The 17,842-nt window shown below is 40.0% G+C and overlaps 1 protein-coding gene across 1 annotated transcript in view; it reads right to left on the bottom strand.

Moving 5' to 3' along the window:
• The window catches only part of LOC109928319 (extracellular sulfatase Sulf-2-like), a 299,004-nt gene that overhangs the window by 212,406 nt on the left and 68,756 nt on the right, over positions 1-17,842 (bottom strand). The window contains exon 2 of the mRNA XM_048608567.1: positions 16,986-17,123. The gene's annotated coding sequence lies outside the window, so the exon portion shown is untranslated. The remainder of the gene's footprint in view (positions 1-16,985; positions 17,124-17,842) is intronic.

Raw genomic sequence — 17,842 nt, 5'->3', positions numbered from 1 at the left:
CTTGGGAACCCTGCAGCCCAATGGTATCAATGTGGATTTCACAAGTTTCAAAATCTCCCCTCCCTCTACCGCATCCCAAAACCAGTCCAGCTCGTCTCTGCCTCCCTAACCTGTTCTTCCTCCCACCTATCCCCTCCTCCCACCTCAAGCCGCACCTCCATCTCCTACCGACCAACCTCATCCCGCCCCCTTGACTTGTCCGTCCTCCCTGGACTGACCTATCCCCTTCCTAACTCCCTACCTACACTCACCTTTACTGGCTCCATCCCCGCCTCTTCGACCTGTCTGTTTCCTCTCCACCTATCCTCTCCTCTATCCATCTTCTATCTGCCTCCCACACTCTCCCTATTTATTTCAGAACACCCTTCCCCTCCCCCTTTTCTGATGAAGGGTCTAGGCCCGAAACGTCAGCCTCTCTGCTCCTATGATGCTGCTTGGCCTGCTGTGTTCATCCAGCCCTGCACCTTGTGTCCCAACCTGAAATGTCAACTTTACTGCTCCTCTGATGTTGCCTGGTCCACTGTGCTTCTCCAGCTCCACACTGTTATACCTGACTGCAGCACTGACAGTTCTTACTATCCATAGACAATGGAATACTTTATAAAGGAATATAAATTAATTACGGTATGAAAGTAGGATTCATTAAACTGTCTTTTGGATCAGCTGGATCTTGAGGTCATGAAGTTTCTGCTCAATTTAGAAACATTTTACTTGAATTCAGGGATACAGAAAACTGAAAATTCCACAAGAACACTAAAGCAGTTTGTTTTGAAATATCCAGAATAGAAAATTTATGCAAATAATTTTTGTGGATTTCATGACTGATCTGTGAATGTTGAATAAAGAAAATATTTTCAAAAAGGTTCATTTCTTCAACTACAAGAGTGTTCTGTATTTCAATAAATGTTTTTCCATGCAGTCAATTTGTGTGTCTTTAAAAATGTACCTCTCTGAAAGGAGAGCACTGTAAAGAACATTTAGTATTGGTCTTATCCCAGGGTTATACAAAGGCTGGTCTGAATAAGTGATTAATTACCTCCATGGACACAGCTTCATTTCAAGCTGAAATATGAGACCAATCAAAGTTCCAACCTTCTCTTAAATGGAAGAAGAGAGCAACAATGGTGACCAACTATAGGACAAATTGCCACAGTCAGCCAGCATCTAGGGACAAGAACAAGTTCAAAACTTTTTTTGGACTATGAAGGAAAATACATTTTATGCCCACTGAACAAGGTCAACTTATTCACATGCAATACAATGTTTTTTTTTATATTTTCCGGAAAATATTCAGTCAGTCACAGAAGTTAGGAATATATGAAACTATAATCCTGAAATGCAACTGTAAAATGGAAATACATACAGAAAAAGTACACACATGCACAGCTATGCTCTTACGTGGATTCTGAAATACAAGATACTTTGGGCATTAAGAAGCTTAAATACCAATCAGATGCCCATAGAATTAAACTCCATGATCTGGATGAAATTATTTATTTACAATAACCCACTAGTTATCATCTCCATGCCACATTTGTTGTTATTTCAGGTCATATCTAATTCTAATACTTTGCTATTGTGACGTTGATAATCTTACTTTCCTCAGCACCTGCTGTGTTCAATCTCATCCTTGTATTGAAGTAACCAGCTTTTTATATAGCACCTTTCATGTTCTCAATGTCCCAAAGTATTAAGCAGCTCCTTGTGTCTCATTTATTGAATATATTCTGTTTACAACTTATTTTTCGTAAGGTGAAAATGTGGTGCGTAACAAAACAGAGTAACAAAGAATTACCTCATGCTACTAATTGCCAAAATGGTAGTTACTTTGATTCAAAAATCAGATTTCAGCAACATTCCAGTTTTTTTTAAGCTTGGCTTTAAAAAGGTTATTAGATGTCCATTATGATAAAATTGGAAGATTTGACTTATAAAGGAGAGGCTAGATAGGCTGGGACCTTTCTCCCCAGAGGATAGGAGACCGCAGGAGTGACATTATAGAGGTCTATAAAGTCATGAGAAGCATAGATAAGGTAGATAGCCAACAGCTTTCCTCCATAGTAGCGAAGTCTAAAACTAGAGGGCTTGGGTTTAAGGTGAGAAGGGAGAGATACAAGTGGGTCCGGGGCAATTTTTTTCCTCCCACACAGACAGTGGAACAGGCTGCCAGAGGTAGTGGTGAAGGAGAGTACAATTTTGTACATGGATGGAGTAGGTATGGCGAGATATGGACCAAAAACAGGCGGATGGGACTAAAATGAATTGTGAAAAAGAGTGGGCGGCATGGACAAATTGGACCAAAAGGCCCGTTTCCATGCTGTTAACCTCTATGCATCTATGATACTTTAAAGATCACTGGAATCTGTGTTATTCAGCTTTTATAGAACATTTTCAATCATGTTGACATGCTAAGTTTTCACTTGCAGGTAACCTGCACCCTAACGTCTCCCTTAGACTGTAGTCGTTCCTTCTAGACTGGATACCAGAAAGCCATCTCCATTAGAACTAACTTATGATACTTTATTACTCCCACAGTCACCAGGAAAAATGTAAACTCAAATATCTGAGAAATTCTTTAAGACTAAAACAATATATCCAAATTACTTGGAATAAGAAACCTATTGGAAAAATATAGGTCTATGGAGCCCTCACTAGATTCTCCTAATCAGTTACATTCAAGATACAGGTCAGTCATGATCTATCAATCGATCCTTCTTGGTTCCATTACTTATTAAGCAACAACAAAATATTAAATGATTAAGACCTCACCTGCACTGTATTTTCAGGCATATACCTTACCAATCAGTTTTATTTTAAACATACATATCACAAAAGTCCAACACTCCTGATCACTTGTTCCACATGCACGCATGTACTGGAGCTTCATTTTGAGATATACAAGATGAATCAAACCATGATACAGGTCATTCACAAGTCTGACTTTTTTCATTCTGGGAATCCTCACCTGTTCCCTAGTTCCATTCAGTCTCAGGTATTTTGGCAATATATCTTACCAGATATTAAAATTTGCCCTCTATAAACATCGTGCATCTTATTCTGCTGCCCATATTTTAACCCTCGCCAGTCCCATTCACTTATCATTCCAAAGCTCCCTGACCTACATTGGCTTCAACTCTGGAAACTCCTGCAGTTTTCAACTCTCAGCGTACAAATCACTCAATGGCTCTGTTGCTCCCAAGGCCTGCACCTTCCTCTAGTTCTTCAACTCTCCAGGAATTCTGCATTATTCCAACACTGTTGTCTTGCCCATCCTCCAGTTCCTTCATGCCACCATTGGTGACTATGCCTTCAGCTGTGTAGACCCCAAATTCTGGAATTCCCTTCCTAAATTGTTCAGTATCACCTTCTAAGACACCCACTGAAGCCTACTCTTATTGCTAGGTCATGTTAAGTCAGCTATCTCAATGGGTCCTTATATAGCTCAGTATCAGTTTTGTTTTGGTCCATCTGTGATAATTTGAAGTATAGAGATATTTAATTGTTTGTAAATGTGCTCAAACACAAGCTGCTTTTTAATTTGAGTGATGTGAAAGAGCACAGGAACTGGACGGTACAGGACCACAGTGCACAGTGCAAAAAAAGGGGAGCAGTGAATCAGGTGGGTAAAAATGTCAAACAGATCATGATTTTCTGAGTTTTGTAACGAAACAGAAAGAAAGTCAAAAGATAACAAGCGATGACCCAAAATAAAACTTTAACAATTCAGTAAGGATACTATGTACAATATAATGGAAGAAAGACACTGAGGGTTTGAAATAAAAAAGGTTTAAATAGAGACTTACTGGAATACTGTCCAATGTGAGGAAATAAGGAACTTGATTTTTTCTTTCATTAAAAAAAGTTTATGGAGAAATGATAGTATTGTTTAAAATTATATATGTTGAATCAAGATACACAGAAGTAGACTTATTTTTTCCAAAATCTGGATGAGTTCGCATAGACTAAATACAAGACAAAATGCAAGAACCGATACACATCTTCAGGACAAGCTGCATCTTCAAACACAGTTGAGTGTCTTTGCAATTCACAGTCAGGTGGAGTCAGAAATATTACGATTCAAGATAAGATTGGATGAAATAAGTGGATACCACAAATGGGGTTAAAAGTATGTGGAAAGAGGAAGAAGAATTAAGTCGGTCATAGTTTAATTAGTAGCATTGTCACCTTTGAACATGACAGTTGTAAAACTATACAGCGCTAAAACTTTGGCCGACACTTTAGTGCGGTGACAACAGCTTTGCACTGTTGGAGATACCATCTTTAAGATGAAATGTTAATAGGTCGACAATCCTCTAGGATTTGCCTGGAGCCCTCAGGAATTGAAGATCAATCTCCAAGACACTGCTATATGCAATCCTGGAGGAAAATCACAAAATCCCCAAAAGGGACTGAAGTGAGACAATTTATTAGGATTGTTAAATGCAGACTCATAGCTTAGAAAAGAAATGCAGCTATGAGCACTGAAAGCATGATCAGATAATACTGTAGGAATGATGGGATAAGTTTCCAATCCTGTGGGAATCTGGCTAAGAATGAAAGTTGTAACAATTATGCATTGCTACTCAGACTGTGGAGAGAACAGAAAACTGCAGCTTGAGTTGCTATAGAAACCAGTAGACCCAAGGCTGAGATTGAGATAAGAGGGGGTGGGGCTGCATCAAATTGAGAATTAGAAACTGAAACATTTGTATTAGTGGAGAAGCTACCCAAAAAAAAAAGTGGATGGAGCTTGTGCACAGCATGCACTTGAACACAATCTATAGTTACTCTACACAAGACTCAAAGTGGATATTTTAAAATTGCCACTAGGCCATAAAGTAGTTTTTCATTTCTCTATAGCCAGATACAAAATAAATTGAAAAATGGCTGTTTGGCTAACAGCCGAACATCATTCAATTAGGCAAGAGCATTTTTGCTTGAAGGTAGTGTATCACACGGACAGATGTGTCAGCTAAATTTTAGCCAGAGTGTGAGGGCCAGTCTTATGATGGAACTTCTAGGAACTCACTCAAATCACTTTTGTCAACCTGAGATGATAAATCAAAGTCCTCCCTGCTCCCTCAGGTGGGTGAAATACAGGGGGTTCTGCTACAACACAACACATGTTCCAGCAACACAAATTGGTCATAATGCAACTAATGAATAGGGAATGCTATTTCTAAATTGTGAACTTGCATTGGTTATATCCATTGATTCCAACCTCTCTCCTTCAACAATGGACAGGGTGCAATAGTAGCTTTTAAAGCTTATTATTTAAAGGCATACATATAAAAGAGGGTGATTGCACCCGCTGAGGTGGATAAAGACTGTGTTCTTCAATTTGGAAGAGCTTTAAAATCAAGAATGCAATTGACATTATCGTGGAGGGCTGGGGTGATGTCAGTAAGGACTGCTTGCATGCAGTTTGGTGGAAGCTTCTCCCAGATTTTTTTCATGGTTTTAAAACATTTGATCTGTCAGAGGAGCTCCCAAGAATCAAAGAACATTGCGTTGATGTCGCAGAGCAAGTTGGATTTGAAGAAGTGGAGAGTGAGGATGTTGAAGAGCTGCTTGAGTCCCACAGTGAAGACCTCTCTACAGCTGATCTTCAACAACTTGTTGCTGGGAGGGTGGGGGAGGAGTGGAAGCTGGAGATGAAGATGATGAAGTCCACGATGCAGCACCACTAGGGCTTTCCACTTCTGTTTTGTCTGCTATCCTGAGGGAAATTGAGCAGTAACTGGAGCTCTTGGAGCACAACGATTACAATGTAGAACACAACAGGGTAACAGTTAGTGGAGTAAGATCTATTTGGCATCCTATGAACAGCTTCTTCACGAAAGAAGAAAAGCAGCAAAACAGCAAAAACTGAATGCCTTTTTTAAGCCAACCCCCAAGAAAAAGTCAGAAGACAATGAACCACAGCCATCCACTCTGGAATAACTATTTTTCGCCCTAACCCTGCAACTACAACTGCACACACCTGAAGGTGATGACAACCCTCAGCCCCTGCATTAACAACAGAGCAACCACAAAACCTTCTCCCCCATCAAGTCATCTTGGCATTTTTCAAGATAAGGTGTTAAATTTACTTTTATTTCATTATTAGATATGAATTAAGCATTTATTCAAACTGTGTTATCCTGTGTTAGATTTTTGACTGATTTTGAGTGTTATTCTTGGTGGTCTGCCCCAAACCCGTTTCTCCCATAGGCCCCGTTATTTCTATAGTGCATTTTTCTATAATGCGATGTTGCACAGGAATGCAACTATTGCGTTGTAGCAGAACTCCCTGCATTTAAAAAAAATGGCATTTTGAAGAGAAGCAGGAGAAGTAATCCTAGTACCTCAGTCAATTACTATCCCTCAGCAATCATTTTTGAACAAACAAGATCACCTGGTCATTATCTTTAAAAGGAGCTTGCTGTGTGCAATTTGGCTTCCAAATGACAAAACAATTACACTTAAAATGAAGTACCTAATTAACTACAAAAGCACTTTGCTTGGGACGCCATGCAAGGCTCACACACGTGCAAGTCTTTATTTCTTATTGTAATTATTTACCTATGCTGAAGATAAATACCAGCATTGACTGGTTGCAGTCATTGTTCTTTTTTTGGGATTGTAACTCTATATATTGCTATGTAATTTATTGGTACAGTTCCATGGAGTTGTGTTACCTTCTGAAACCTCACCCAAGGGGGCGGTTATTTTACCACCGGGGGAATCATAACCATTTTAAACCCTGTCCTCATCTAGCATTCACAGGTGTTACACACAGCAAATATTATGTCCATATTATGTCTGAAATCAATAACAATTCAAGTACTGAAATACATATTATTAATATGAACAGCAGCAAATCAATACTCATTTTTAAAAAACAAAAATGTAAGTTGTCAAAATGGATGAATTGTTTCAAAGTAGTCTCGTTAAAAATAAAGGAAATGGAAAGCAGAAATATCAGATATACTCAGTCTCTACACAAATCATACTTGATTGTTGCTATGCTGAAGATTCCAGTGTCTTGAAAATACAGGGCTGTAATATTGAATGGGAAGGAGGAAAATATTCCTTGCCAAAATCGTGAGCCATGTATTTTAAGAATCAATGAAGCCACATTCTATTCCAGTTACAAAGTCAAAAAGAAACATCTCTACTGCAAACCACCTGTGGTGTGCAATATTGAATAATCCCAAAACTTAATCCCAAAGGCACAAGACTGTGAGCTAATGAGCCATTCACTCCAAGCACAGCTGCATTCAGCGTGTTCAAAACATTAAGTAAACATGTGTAAGATCACATTCTGAATCACTAAAACGGCAGCCACTTGTGCGGCTTATACTAAAAACAAGTAGAGGTGTAACAAAATTCAGTCACATAGCTCCTATATTTATTTTCACCAGTACAGGCACCGTTTTGGGACAAAACTGGCATCTATGTCATCTTTGGTGTCAGTCATGACAGCTGTCACTATGGGTAGGTCATTTGTATGGACATTAGGAGTATAAGGAGCAAAAAGATAGCAACCCCAGGCAGCAAGTAATGCTGATTTACTCCAGAGGAACCCTGTTCACCCCGGATGCCTTTTCCTAACCTGAACACTCAAAATCAAAATGGCCAACACTACCTTGCACTATGTATTATGTAACATATGCAGGAGAGAGAGACGGAGGGAGGAAATAACTAGCCAGGCTGTTTGTAAATCAGCTCATCCAACAGAGCTATCAGTAAGCCCCAGTTCCCAAAGCCCCCTTCAGGAACTGTATGTTTGACTATTCCACTGAAATGAAAGCTATCTCAAAATAAACATTTCAAACCAAATTTATAGATTAAATCTCGCTGCATTGCATACAAAAGGTCAACTCATTGTCATTCTGCATTTGTTACTGCCAGTACCGCTTCAATTCCCGAGTTTGTAACGTGGCCAGTAGGCAGATGCTGACTTTCAGTTGTTGAGATGACACATGACATTGCAGAACGCTCTAAAGCGCCTCTGGCTGTAGAAGGTCCAGTTTCAACTGAATCATCTCAAACTGGATAATGGCAATCCAGAATGGCTCAATAGCAGACAACAGCAAGGGCACTGGCAGAGCAGGCAGTGTTGTGAAGACAAATGCTGTTCTCCTGAGAGAAGACAACAGGTTCAAGCTCCACGGAGCTACTGGGACTTCTCTAAACTGCCTGCACAGCAACCCTCAATATGTTGAAGGACAATACGTTGGGAGATCCTGCAAGCTCTTTTGAACATCAATTCCTGCAGCTACAGTTAATGGGAGCAGAGTGGGAATGTGTAGCAGGAGGCTGAGTTTTCCTGATCTCAGTCAAGTTTCAACCACAGGAATCTAATGTTGGGTGGTTTTTGCTTGTGGTGTAATGGAAGTGATGGCCTATCAGAGTTGACATCATGGTCCATTCACAATTGCGCTGATTGAATTGGTTACCAACTCAATTCTGGAAATGATGGGTTTCAAATTTTATGGAAAGCCGTGGACAACATTGTTGCTGGGCTCTCTGCAGTCTAGCAGTGACCCCAATTTTCTGGCTGGCTTTACAATGAACCAAACAGTTGCGTTAATAACTATTGGCCTTTTTCTGTATACAGCTCAGTTAAAGTCCGTATCCAAGTCATCAAGACCAGAACGCATGTGTGATCTTGCCATCTGGTGAGTCAGCACCTCCACCTACCCACTCTCTAACTTGGCTGCAAACCACTCATCACATGCCAATCCTGCCATAAAGTGATCTTTTCAGTTGTGCAGTGTCAGTGTTTGTGACATTGGCTGTGAGACAGCCAGTGAGCGTCTATGTTTCTTCATCAAAGGTCTATTCTGCCTCTTCCACTTCATACCCCCACAACTTTGCCTGAGCAGCCTGCAATTCTTGGGTATCTGAAAGTTGAAAAGTACAAGGATAGCATTGTGCCAAATGGAGGAAGAAAACAGGAAGTGCATGGTTATACCAAATATTAGTTGCATATCAGGAGAGATTGTGGAATGTGGTGGAAAATAAATGTGAGGAGAGAAATTAGTTAAGCATACCACATTTTTGATACTTTCAAACTTGCCACTGTCATGTTATTCATATCATGTAGTCTCTCTCCCCCAATAGGGCGAGGGCTTGTAGCCATGCGTGTCCCAACCGTTAGGTGCAACTGCCTGTGACTGTACACTACCTTACCTTGCAGAAGACAGTGAAGTGCATCAGGAGGCAATGTACTAAATTTGAGAGATATTTAAATAGCTGATAATGTGTGCAAACTGAGAGATGTGAGTGCATAGACTGTAACAGCAGTAAATGCACGAGGATGAGAGGAGAATGCGAATATTACATATGATTCACGATTAGAGAGTTTGTGGCAAGGCTAGTGATAATGGGTGTAGTACTTTGAACAGTGGGCAACTAACATCAGTGCTTTTGAAGGAAAAACACATTCATTAGCTACTCATATAATGTAACTGAACTCTTGTGGCACTGCATCCAGCTCCTTGTGCTACATTGGTGGAATTAATTGTGATGACTATCTGCTTCTACTACCTTTACAATGGCTACAGAACCTCATTCCAACTGCCATCAAACTCCTTCACTGAGGACTCCAGTTTTACACTAGAGTACTTTGTCTTGTGCCTTTCCCAAGTCAAACTCATTTCCAAAATCTTCTCCAGTCAAAACGCATCTCCCTTTTCAAAGATGCAAGCTAACTTCAGTGATAGTAAGAACTGCCAACGCTGGAGTCTGAGATAACACCGTGTAGAGCTGGAAGAACACAGCAGGCCAGGCAGCAAAGGAGCAGGAAATTAAGAAGAAGGGTCCTGACCCAAAACATCAACTTTCCTGCTCCTCTGATGCTGCCTGGCCTGCTATGTTCCTCCAGCTCCACATGGTGTTATCTATAGCTAACTTCAGTGAAGCCCTAGCTTGAACTCATGCTATTTGCTCAAATTTGCATCCCTTACTCAAGGCGGGTGCAGCCACTTAACATCATACCTAACACTGAGGTAAGTGAACAGGCAGCACACTGCAGGTTAGTGTTCTCACTTGGTTGGATGGTGGGTTTGTGATGTACAATTACACTAATATGGGTTCAATTTCCATACTGCTGAGGGCACCTGGAAGGCCTTGTTTCTGCAACCTTGCCGAGGCATGCTGATCTTCACATTGTGTCACTCTAATGTGTTGAATTTAGTGAGGGCAATCCACAGTCCTCTGGCAGTAGGGAAGGAAACTGCCATCCTTACCTGGTCTTCCCACGTGACTCCAGACCCACAGCAATGTGGTTGACTCTTACTGCTGTCTGGGCAATTAGGGATGGTCAATAAATGCTGCCTAGTCAGCAATGCCCTCATCCTGTGAATGAATAAAGGTAAAGCAACAACAACTATCTCTGTGTGCTGTTTGCATTGAAGCAAAAGGCAGAATTTAGTCATGAATTGTGATCCCCACAAACATTTTCAGGTCATACCAAATTTCAAGGTGGGATGTTCAAATGAAAATTGGTTAAAAAGTATTAAAATTAAATTAATTTGGAATTTAATCTCTTACTAATTCATAACTACAATGCGGAGAGCATTGTGAAAGAAATGATAGAAATTTTAGTCTTTTATGTTGTTTCAAATAAATTGAGATGGCCTCCTTTCATCCCTGATGTATTCGACTCAGGTTTATGTTAACGTAATTACAGTTGCTCTCCTCTTGTGATTCAGAGGATCCTACAGGAAATTTACTTGGCCAGCCTCAATCCACCAGAATCATAGTCAGAGTCATACAGCATGGAAACAGACCCTTCGGTCCAACCAGTCCATGCTGACCATAATTGCAAACTAAACTAGTCTCACCTGCCTGCACTTGGCCCACATCCCTCTAAACATTTCTTATTCATGTACCTACTCAAATGTCTTTCAAACATTGTAACTGTACACACATCCACCACTTTCTCCGAAAGTTCATTCCACACACAAACCACCCCTCATCTTTAAAATCTTTGTCCTCTCACATTAAAGATATGCCCCTAGTCTTGAAACCCCACCCTAGGGAAAGACACTTGTCATTCACCTTATCTATTCCCCTTCTGATTTTATAAACCTGTAAGGTCACCCCTCAACCTCCTATGCTCCATTTTAAAAAAAAAAGTCCCAGTCTATCCAGCCTCTACTTATAACACAAGCCTTCCATTCCTGTCGACATCCTGCTAAATCTCCTCTGAACCCTCTCTAGCTTAATAATATCCTTCCTATAACAGGGCGACCAGAACTGGACACATTACTCCAGATGAAGCCTCACTAAATACTAGTAGATCAGCACTATTGATTGAGTTGGTCAAGTCAAAGGAGATTGCTGCTAGATTAAGTCATCAACAGATGCTGAAGGAACCAACAAGAGAAGAGAAAAATGTACTTGACCTCGCCCTTACCAAACTGCCTAACACACATGCACCTGTCCATGACAGTATCTGTAAGAGTGAGCACTGCACAGTCCATGTGGAGACAAAGTCCTGTGCTCATACTGAGAATACCCTCAATCATGTTGTGTGTTGACTATCACAGCGTTCAAATGGTATAGACTTTTAACAAATCTAGCAACTCAAGCTGGGCGCCCAAGAGGCCTTGTGGGCTATTAGCAACAGCAGAATGATTCTCCAACACAATCTGTAACTTCATGGCCTGGCATATATTTCACTCTCCCATCAAACCAGGGGATCAACCCCAGTTCTAATAATAATAATGCAGGAGAGAATATCAGTAGCAGCACCAGGAATGCCTAAAAGGTGTCAACCTGGTAAAGCTACATAACAAAACTAGTTGTGTGCCAAACAACTTAAATAATATTTATGGGCGTCATATTAGAAATGGTTTTCCAAATCTCGGATTCAGAACGATAAGTGAGACAGTAGATGCTGACAGCCTGAAGCAGGGATGTTGGTGACCAGGAGGCCTGGAGCAGAGTGTGGAGGCAGCCAGCAGTCAGACCACCTGGAAATGCCCTGCAGTGATCTGCTGCAGGAGAGAGACTGCGATGCTGGTCTTTTTAACTTTGCTTCTTGTTTTTCAGATCTATGGTTATACCATGTATAGCTGTAAACATAACATCTTTTCTTCATTTCTCTATTCTGTAACTAAGGACCGTACCTGGGTACTCTTTACTTAAGACAGTGCTGTAAGTGGTGACTTATAAACTTTTCACTGTTCTCATTTCAGTACACGTGACAATAAAGCCTATTCAATTCAATTCACGATGCAAAATTTTGGATCCAGGATGAAATAGCCATTAATCTGTTAATACAGTTTCAAATCGGAAATATCAAATATTTTTCACTGGATCATTACAGAAAGACACTGAATTTAATTTCAAATAAATAACTCAGATTTTTCACAAGGATCTTGAAATGTTAAAGGATGCACTTTCCACTCATTTGAGTAGCACATCAATGAATCTCTCTGGGCTTGTTCTACTTATATTAGTTGCAAGCTACTGGGAAGATTTGCCTTGCTCGCTTGCCTGGGGGTGTTGAAGGTAAATTCTCCAGAGTTTTTCTTGCCTTGGCCATGGGTTTTTTGATTTCCCTTTGTTTTGGTCTTTCCCAGGATAATTCATAGTTTGCAAATAGAATAATGATGTACAGATTTTTACAGCTGTTTGAATAGGCAGCTTTGATGAGCTGATTTGTTTTTGATGATTCTGAGAGTGACAGGAAACTAGCAGCTACATGCAACTGAAGCATTCTAAAAAGGTACACATTTATTGATAAATTCGTCAAGGTTTGCAAAAAACAAGATCTTTAATTATAATGAATAGTAGTAAAACCCACACACTGATGGGATAATAGGAGTACTGTTGTGCAGTAAGGTGGGTTTCTCTGGGCACTCACTTTGAAAGTGTGACTTTGGAAGTAATAAACAAAAAAAAAAATCAAACCAGTCCATGAGAAAAATTGGCATCAAATTTATAATTCATTAAATACAAGGAATTAGCCAAGGCAAGGCTACCCACTAATAATTTAATTTAAAAAACTAAAAATATATCTTATACCTCACTAAACTTTGAAAGCTCTCTGTATGAAAGCAGTCTGACAATATTATAGATTCTTGAATGCCTACATAGCAACAAATTACTGTCTATACAATTCTGGCTAGTTAGGGCAAATCTTTGTAACATAACCTGGTAAACCAAATCAGCCATCCATGGTGTTTCACTGACAGTCTGTCCAATCTGCTGATTTGGTTTGTCTGCTTCAACAGGTTTCTGTTTATTGCATAAATAAAGAAGGTTAACCGTTTACAGTTAATGAGTACTCATTGCATGTGTAAGGGATACTCATTGCTATTGGTTATAGGTTGGAGAGTTAGGAGTTGGTCTGGACGTAAGTTGTTGAACTTGGACTGAATTTTCTCTCAACACTTCCAACACTATTTCCTGCTCCAAAACACGTTGGCAAATTAAATCAGGAACTACATGTTATCGAGCATATTTGAATAGATAACTTAATTGTGGGGCTGTAGAAGTAAAGCTGTAAAGTCAGATGCATCAGATAAGCAAAAATAGAGCACAGAAGGATAAACTCTCATCTATCTAGTCGCTGATTCACATACTCTTATCACAGGGGCAAACACTTAAGGGTGGCATCATGCTACAAAATGTATTGCCATGTAATTGACAGTGGAAGGAGTATTTAACTGGTGTTTCTTTTCTACCTTTTTAAGCATGCTCAAGAATCTGGCAAAGCTTCCAATGCCATCACAAACCAGCACTACAACACCAACACAGGCAGGAACTTAATCAGGAAGTGGCAGAATACAGTGAGAAAGTGATGGCGATACTATAAGAATTTGCATGTCAAACGGCCAATGCACATCCTTCCTGAGCTGGAAAGTCTACAGAGGGTTAAATTTCAGGTCCTGCACTAAAAATAAGCTGAGTATAAACACCTTCTAGTTGCATGAGAATATAACCTGAAAATTCTGATTTTGTATTTAGGTGACCTTATTGTGTAAATTGTGTATAACCACAGATCTGAGGACCACTTTGGAGTACATTCAAACTCCAGCCATATCTGCAGCAGTGTTAGTGAGAAGAATCCTTTACAGAACATAGATATTCCATATATATGCAGCTACAGAGCCGATAAACTTAATACCGAGGTTTTCTGACTTTAAGAGGCAGGTGGATGAAGTGAGGAGAATTATTAGTGGTTTATAGTTGCCCAAACAACAAAAAAATATATAAAATGACATTCTGCCCATTTAACATATACTTTCATAGAGAATCACAATCTAACTAACTCTTAAAAGAGCCATTTTGCTTCCAGTGTCTAACAGCAGTACACGCGCGCGCGCACACAATTTCAGACATTAAGCATTCTCTGGAAAGCTGTTTCCTGGCATAATGCCTGGATTTGCCTTTTGCCAGTTAATGCTGATGTCCCTTTAACATGGAATCCTGGCTTCAATTGGCCACTTGGATGTCATTGATAATTTATTAGCTGGACAAAATGATTACTGTAGTGGAAATTCACAGAACATGAATCAAGGAGTTAGAGGATCCAATGTGATGGATGCAGCACTGGAGGCATTAATGGTGCAGGTGGGTCCACTGCCCTTTGGGTGGAGAGTTGCTACCTTAGGTAATACTGTTCCTGAGTGAGGTTCATTCAGAACAATCTGTTCCTGAAGATCTGCAGGCTGTATTGTCCCCTACAGTTCTGGCTTCTTCACAAGTTCTTCCAGGCTATACAGATTTTCGTAGGCTTCCTTGCTGCTACTACTCTGGCCTTGAGTGCCTCAAATAGTAAGCTCCGCAGCATTTACAGTTCTATAATTCATAACATCAATGAAATAGCTGATGGCCTCTACAACCTTGTGGATCCTGTCACCCTGAATGATTGCAGTGCCCTTTCATTCTGCTACGTTTTTCCCAACAGGACAAGCGTTTGTCCTATGAATAAAATATCAGTAGCCTGCTCACAAATCAGGGCATTGCAGATTTACCTTGTGGTAGGTCAGAGTGAGTATGTAATAGAGAAGATGATGACAACTGCATATTGACTGCCACCGGTCAGCTTGCCATTTATTGCATATCTCAAATATTACTTCATTAGTGAGCCTAAGTAGACTGAGTACAGATTATTATGGTGGTTGTTGTAGAAAAATTTAACCAAGGTCCACGATCGTAGTGTGCATGTAGATGAATCTCATTGTTATCGATCCTTTCATCTTCCCTGTCTCAATGACACAGGAATACAGAATTCACCAGGTGAAACAGCTTCAGAATTGGTGACTGAATGAAAGACATGACAAACGAGCTGAACGATTGCCTTCATGTAAATTGAAGATTTTGTTAACAACACTGGTGATTTCCTATTAAAAGATTTGGACTGGAGGATTCAAAATCTTGCAGTCAGTTGGTATCCTTACATCCAGCTGTCAAATTATTGCTGCCATTGTGAACAGCCTGACTAGAAAGAGGAAGAAAAGCACTCCCAAAGGTTTAGTCCAAATGTGACTGCATGTTATTTCTCAAACTTGGAATTCACCTACTCTAAACAAGAACATAAGAAATAGGAGAGGGCAGAGATCATTCAGCTCTGCTCTGCCATTCAATACATTTGGGTCTGATCCTCTGCCTGAACTCCTGCCTGCTCCACATATTCCTCAATTCCCTGAAAGAAGAATTCCTCAAGAAAGTTTAAACACTAGAAAAAAGCAATGAGTCCCTGCCCATCTCTAACCAACCTTCTTGGCATATATAATCATAGAATTCCTACAGTGTGGAAACAGGCCCTTTGGCCCAACATGTCCATACCTCGGAGCATCCCACCTAGACCCATCCCCCTATAACCCACTTAATTCACATCCCTGAACACATGGCCAATCACCTAGCCCGCACATCTTTGGACTGTGGGAGGAAACCTGCGCAGACACAGGGAGAATGTGCAAACTCTAAACAGACAGTTGCCCAAGGGTGGAATCGAACCCAGGTCCCTGGCATTGTGAAGCAGCAGTGCTAATTACTGAGCCACTGTGCTGCCTATACTATTCTTTTATCCCTCATGCGTTTCTAGCTTCCACTTAAAAAGGTCTCTCTACCAAATGCTCCAATAATCCTTGAGATAGTCCAATTCACATTTAGTCTCTCATCACTCTTTAGATAAAAAAAATTTCTCCTGTACGTCCCTTTGGATTTATTAGGTGACTATCTTTCATTTATATTCTCTACATTTCCTTTCTCTCTCGACCTCTCTCCCGTCTAGTAGAAAGATGTTTATATTTCAGAGAATGAAATGGTTTGATAAGTTAAAAAGACTTTTATCAGTTCGCTCTCAGCCTTCTTTGCAGAGGAAAGAATGCCAGCCTGAACTTTCTGGTCCTGTATCGCCTTCGTAAATCCTTTTCAGATCTTCACTAATTTTATAATCTGGAGACTAAAACTGTGCACAGTTTAGGCTAACAAAAGTTCTAAACAAGTGCAGCAAGAATTCCACATTTTTCAATTCTTTCATCTGTAAGTAAATCTCAGTGCTTGGGTTTGTTTCTTTTTAACCTCATTTTACATAGCATTTTTAAAAATATCTTATTTTACAGGAAGAATGAAAAGAATAAAATATATGAACAAAAATCGACCCTAACATTTGTATAGGAACTTCCTGTGATTCTTGTGCAATCCTCAGGTTTCTCTAGACTACAAGCCATCTGCAAGGAAGTAGGGGTTGGGCAAGTAGCTTACATGTATTTCACAACAATTTTACTTGCTAGAACAGGCCAGGTGAGAGTTTTCATTTACTTTCTGTGGAAAAATATTTATGTTTCATATAGGATTCCCAACAGTGAATTAACAGACCAGTTTTTGAGGGAATTAACCTTGTATTTGCTGCCAGGCAATATACTATGTGTCATCTGAAACCTAAATTATAATTTGCTTTTTTCTATTTACTATTCTGTTCACACAATACCATGATTTGATACAAGTGCCGCTTTCCACCATACATTTCTTACCTTCAGTATTTTTAAACCTTCAGTGGGGAAGGAAAGGTCCTGGAACTGGTAACTTTATTACGGCTTAATTGTTGACGTGGCACAGAAAATGCACATCCATGAGGACATCATATATGAAGTCTGATTCCAATATGTACTCTGCAAGAGATCAATTGCAAAGAGATGAAAGAAACCATAGCTTGATTATTCAAACCAGTTACATTCCATAAGCAGACTCAATTGGATAACTGGATTTTGCTTAATACACCCCGATTAACAAATCAAAACATGAGATTCTCGCAGCTGAGGATTCCCACACTAACATATCTCATAGAAGAGAAGAATGATACCTGCAAAATTAGCACCACACAGAATTCTAATCACTTGGCTTGTAAAGGAAAAAGGACAAAGGACATTAGCAAATTAGTCTTTTTAAATTAATTTAATTATTGTCAATTAATAGCAGCCAGGCATGGGGCAGAATTGATAGAAAGCCAAAGCCAATGCCACCAGAGTGCACTGACATTCCAAGCCATCTAAATATAGGGCAGGGTCAGTTTCAATCTTTAAGTTTGTAAAGGACCACAAAAGTACCACTTCAGCAGTCCCATGGGAACAAGCAACTTGGGGAGGTGAGCAAGGGAAACCATTTTAAAAATATATAGTACGAGGTGAAGAAGAAATAAAATAAATGTCAACCCAAGCAAAACTCAGAAGTTCTTTCAGCTTATCAATAAATATCATTTACTCACCCCCATCCCAGGCCCCAAGAAGACTTTCCACATCAAGCAGATGTTCACCTGCACATCTGCCAATGTGGTATACTGCATCCGCTGTACCCGGTGTGGCTTCCTCTACATCGGGGAAACCAAGCGGAG

Source organism: Rhincodon typus, chromosome 19 (genome assembly GCF_021869965.1).
Source record: "Rhincodon typus isolate 14 chromosome 19, sRhiTyp1.1, whole genome shotgun sequence".
Classification (NCBI taxonomy): Eukaryota; Metazoa; Chordata; class Chondrichthyes; order Orectolobiformes; family Rhincodontidae; genus Rhincodon; species Rhincodon typus.
This window is presented reverse-complemented; position numbering and strand designations above follow the sequence as displayed.